Below are 6,000 nucleotides of genomic sequence, written 5' to 3' on the forward strand. Positions count from 1 at the left end.
TTACAATGAAACGAGGAAACGCCAACAATTTTCTTCAAAAAAAAGTTCTTTTGATTTGTTTCAACTTTGTAATTCATCTACATTAATTATTTTCAGTTTTTTTTGGGGGGGGGGGGAGGGAGGGGGAGGGGGGTTAAACTCCTAATAGCTGAAAAGCATATTCTTCAGCACCGAAATGCCTCTAGTCTTAACTCTTAAATATAACCCAGATTTGAAATCCCAAAAGAAACGTTCCATTTGATATATACCAAAGAAAAAGGAAAACGAATTAGTTTAATGAAAGTAAATATAATTAACTAACTTAAACAGGTTGAGCAGAAAATTCAAAGTAAAAAAAAAAAAAAAAAAGTAGAGCGGGCGGGGCGGGTTGAAATTTTGTGGGTTAAAACAGTACCCACCCCTGCCCTGCCCCGTTGCCATCCCTATGAGTAGTAGTAGCCTAAGTTACTCTCCTCATGCTGCCTTCATGGCCTAATAATGAAAAGAACAGGTAAATAACAGATTTGCTGCTTCATGTCCCCATACACGAAGCTATATATTCTGAAGTGCATGTTTTGTAAAACAGTCTTCACTCAAACCCTTCTAATTCTTAGTTGTACATGATCTCTTCTGCCAGTCATTGATTTCAGAATCACCAAAAGGACAATAAAAATAAAATTGGTTCACTCCAATTTCACATAATTTTATGTATATTCTTCTTCATAAATGATTTATTCAGCATGCTCAACTTTCCAGTACCGAGTAAAGTTGTTGACCGTTGCAGATCATGTTGAAGAGTAACTTTTCTGTTGATATTATTTCAAGTTCAAGTTTTAAAATATGCTATTACGAGCTTTGTTATTAGAGTTAAACAAGCGTTGATCAGCTTGCTCAAGTTACGAAATTTAGACGACAGAAAAGACTACAAAAACATGCATGAGAATATTAAAATGTTGAAGGAGAGATTTACGAGCAGAAACAGAAAAATATATAACAGTTTAAAGTAATAATCCAAAAACGAAATTGTTTTCGGATAACTGAAGAGAGATTGATAGGAATTAAATTGGCCCATGAGGGGCTGGTCTTAGCAAAATATCCCCATAATTAGTGCCATTTGAAAAATACCTCCGGACCTGAACACACATTTATTGCTCTTCTGGGATTTTTATACCGGATTGGTAGATCTAGTTTGTGCTATATTTACTCAGTCTATGTTATTAATTATTCACAAACTCTACCCAGATGGCATAATTTTGTGTTTGCTCAATTGTTCACCAAATTCTACCATATTTAGCTAACTTTATGTTATCTGCAATTGAACTACCCAGTTGGATAATTTTATGCTTGGTCAATTGTTCATCAAACTTCACCAAATTAGCATGATTTGTGTTATTTGCAAGCAACCTAGCCTTTAAAGTTTTATTAAAAATTACCTAGTTGACGTACTTTGTCTGTTTGTTCAACAAATTATTTTTCGAAATTGCAATTTGGTACAAAATAGTATGACAAAATGGTAGAATTTTTAGCTATACATGTTATACTATATTGTCAACTTTATCAGAGTAAAGAGAGATTGAAGAGAGGATATGAACAGAGGAAGACTTGGAGAGAAAACTAATTGATTCTCATTTCTTCTGCATTCGTTAGTACTGTACAGAGTGAAGTATATATACAATATTTTTTAACTAACACCTCTAACTAACTTGCTTTACATAAATAGCCATAGCCACTTCATTAAATAACTAGCCAGCTATCACATATACACTTACAACCAGCTTACACTTTCAACACTCCCCCTTAAGCTGATGCTGTGAATATATTCTTGACCCCAAGTTGATTCAACAGAACTTCATGTTGTGCTATTCCAAGGCTTTTAGTCAGTAGGTTTGCCAGTTGATCCTTTGTTGAGAGATGATGAGTTTTAATTGCTCCTTGACTTAGCTTTTCCCTTACGAAATGACAGTCAATGTCTATATGTTTGGTCTTTTCATGAAATATTGGATAACAGATCAACAGGTTGTTGCACTTCAACTTCAAGTTCCTTGAACGACCTTATTAACCAAGTAACTTCAGCTACATATGGTGTCATGCTTCTAAATTCAGCTTTAGCTGAACTCCTAGCTACAATTTCCCGCTTCTTGGATTTCCATGACACCAAAGCCTCTCCAAATTTCACTAGGTAGCCTGTAACCGATCTTCTGGTCTGTAGACATGAACCCCAATCAGAATCGCAGAAGGCTTGTAGCTGTCTAGTTTCAGTTGATGGATTAAAAGTCCCAGACCTGGTGATGATTTCAAATATCTAACAATCCTTAGGGCAGCCTCCATGTGGGATTGTTTTGGAGCATGCATATACTGACTTAGCACCTGTACTCCAAATGAGATATCTGGCCTAGTCATGGTCAGATATAGAAGTCTCCCTACCAGTCTTTGATACTCTCCAGCATCTTCTAGTATTGGATCTTCATAAGCTGCATCTTTGTTGAATGCTCTATCAAACTCTATTGAATTAAGTTTCTGATTACATTCTAGTGGAGTTCCAGCTGTTTTAGATCCTCCTAAGCCACGCTCAGAAATCAGCTCCAAGGAATACTTTCTTTGACACATATGTATACCCTTGCTTGATTTGGAAAATTCAATGCCTAAGAAGAACTTCAATTCACCTAGGTCTTTCATTTTGAACTTTTTCTGAAGATCTCCCCTGGTTTTTACCAATAGATCAAAGTTATTTCCTGTGATGATCAAATCATCTACATATATAAGAATCACAACTATGTCACTTCCTAGATGCTGTATGAAGAGTGAGTAGTTAAAGTGACTCTGGACAAAGCTAAGTTGCTGCAGAGCTTCAGTAAGTTGGAGGTTCCACTGTCTTGGTGCTTGTTTCATGCTATACAGTGATTTGTAGAGTTTGCAGATGTTACAACCCATATCCACATGTGTTAGTTCATGCCATATATTAGTTAACATAAATCCAAGAAGGAATTATCTTTGAGATGATAAGAAGTCAATCCTATTGGTCTTAAGTGATACAAGAGTGTATAAGGGTGATTAACAAGTATTAGAAGTTAAATGAATCAAGGATGTTGTAACTCATATTTTCAGGTAAATCTAGCGGTGCTTAATACACTCAAGAGGTCATGTATTAAGGTATTTTAATCATATAATATCCGTATCATAAGTCTTGAAGTCAAACGAGTTATGAAACAAAAGTCGACAAAAGTTGTCGCAACTTAGGTTCATAATTTTACTTAAACATTAGGTCAAATGTTTCTAATCTTTTCTCCTAATTTACAAGGAATTACGGGGTGATTTACCAACCAAATTAAATATCTATGAGTCTAGTTTCCAACGCATTAAACCGTTCATTGATATGAACTCGGAGTAGAGAGATATTTGCATTTTCCCGAGACCGCGTCAAGCACCTCTCTATGGGGCCCACTAAGGCGGTTTAAGATATTTGGACCTATATAGGATGTCTCCAACCCGTTTTAAGTCATTTCTTCTCACTATTTTCAGACCTTATAACCCTAGGAACATCCTCTCAAGGTTCTCTCAAGATTCAAGACCCAAAAAAGGGCAAACAACACAAATCAAGTGTCGGGAATTCCGTGGCGCTAGTAAGTCTCTTGTTCTTCTTGTTGTTGCTCATTTTTGTGTCGTTCCAGCTCGTGTGGGAGGTTGTTTTAAAGGGTTTATGTTCTGTAAATACTCCCTCATGTTCTTAATATCAATCCTAGGTGATTTCAAGCCTTCTAAAGTGATTCTAGTGCCGAAAAACACTAATTGATCGCTAGTTTCGCTTTTTTGTTGTTGTGGCAGCATTGGAGGGATATTTCATGGAAATTTAAGGTCAAATTGGAGTTGTTCTTTCTGTATAAAGGTAAGGAACCTCTTACTCTATATGTATTTAAGATTATCCAAGTTGCGGCTAAGCCATTGAAGCTAGAACTTGTGAAATATATATCGAAAGGCTTGGTAGTAATGTTATTGTTTTGTGGACTTTTTTTCGTTGCTGTTGGGCTGCGTATTTTACTAGTGTTTTGTGGAATTTTGGAGGAGGAAGGGTGTGGAGAAACACCATATATATGTAGGGTTGTGGGATGATAGTTATTCGTAACATTTCCGGGTCGTTTGACACGACTACGGTGGTCGTCGTATGTATGGAGTGATTAGGTTGTGCGTGGACTATTTTGGGAGGCTCAATATGTTTATTATTGATGTTGTTTGGGCTGTTTGGTGATTGTTTTGAATGGTGTGAAGTCATATATATAGGGGAGGTGCTGTCCGTTTCATCGTAAAATAGGTTGTGGTCGATACATAATAGTTATGACGCTTAAATGATAACGATAGTATCGTTTCTCTTATTGTAGACTAAGGAGTTTTGACAATTGCATAGCTTTGAGATTGGGGCAGTATATACAAGGTATGTGAGGCTATCCCTTTCCTTCTTTTGCATGACTCCGATTGTACATAATGTAATGAACGAGCTTCCAAGATACTCTACTCTTAGAAGCTAGCAGTACTTACATTGTTTTCCCTCTTATGGAACGATTGATGTTAATGTTGCTTCTCTTATTCTTATGTTATCAATGTTGTTGGTACTTCCTGATTCTTATAAGGTTCATAGTGAAGAGTTAGTCCTAATAACGTGTACAGAGGATACCGACCTTACGTCACTCCGAAAGGTTTAGAATGTGATTCCATGAGTCGAGCATGCATTATATATATGTATCTATTTTACTCTACCGAGCCACGCTATAGTTGGCCGGGTACGGCACCTATTGTGCAACCACTGATCAGTTGGGTTTTACCGAGCTCCACGTGGCCGGGTACGATTCTACCGAGCCTTATGATGGCCGGGTAGGTTTTTTACCGAGCCTATTATGGCCCGGTACGATATGATGATGATGATGCCCACAAAGGCGAATGTTTTAAAGGTTTATGTATTTATACATATGTATCATGCATTTCATGTCAGTAGCCCTCAGAGGTACTAAGATGTTACAGGTTGTATATTCTCTATCCTTGCTTACATTACTGATTGTATTTATGGTTCCCTGCCTTACATACTCAGTACTTTATTCGTACTGACGTCCTTTTATTTGTGGACGCTGCATGTCGTGCTGCAGGTCCTAATAGACAGGCAGGTGCAGCTCTCCCACCACAGTAGGCTGTCCAGTTCAGCGGTGATTGGCGAGATCCCTTCTCCGGACTTGCCTTGGTCTTGGTATGCATTTTTGTTATAGACATTATGGGTATGTCGGGGCCCTGTTCCGGCTATGTTGCAGCACTTATGTTCCTTTAGAGGCTCATAGACAGGTGTCGACTCATGTATAGTTTGGTATGCCTTGTCGGCTAGTTTTTGTTGTATAGTCTTTCATGGTAGCGTGGTAGCTCATACCTTATATATAGTTTCTTGATTGTCTGGTCATCCCATATTATATATGTTCATGCCATCAGTTTTTATTGTTGGTTGTCCATGATCCATGTCTACCATTTATATTGATCTCGTCAGCCGTAAAAGATAATAAAGAAGGTTAGATAAAATGTACGTTGGTGCTCGGCAAGTGTGGTCGGGTGCTAGTCATGGCCCTTCAGTTTGGGTCGTGACAAACTTGGTATCAGAGCAAGTTTGTCCTAGGGGTTGTCTATGAGCCGTGTCTAGTAGAGTCTTGATTATGGATGTGTAGCGCGCCACATTTATAATCAGGAGGCTACATGACATCTAGGGTTGTTACCTTCTTCCTGAATCTAGATCGTGCGTAGAGTTGAGTCGTAAGTGTTCGTCTCTAATATTCACCTTGTTTTTTTCAGTGATGCCTTCGACTAGGAAGCAAACGATTAGTAGACGGCTTGATACAGCAGCGGGAGAGGGTACCAGTCAGGTGCCCCAAGTCAGAGCAGGACAAAGTGAGGCTCAAAGTGAGATGCCCTCTCATACCTCATCTACTCCATCTCCTCCAGAGGATATTAGAAGGCACCCAGCGCCTCCAGTTCCTCCGTCTGGCACTCCAGACC

Source organism: Nicotiana sylvestris, chromosome 3, assembly GCF_000393655.2.
Source record: "Nicotiana sylvestris chromosome 3, ASM39365v2, whole genome shotgun sequence".
In the NCBI taxonomy this organism is placed as follows: Eukaryota; Viridiplantae; Streptophyta; class Magnoliopsida; order Solanales; family Solanaceae; genus Nicotiana; species Nicotiana sylvestris.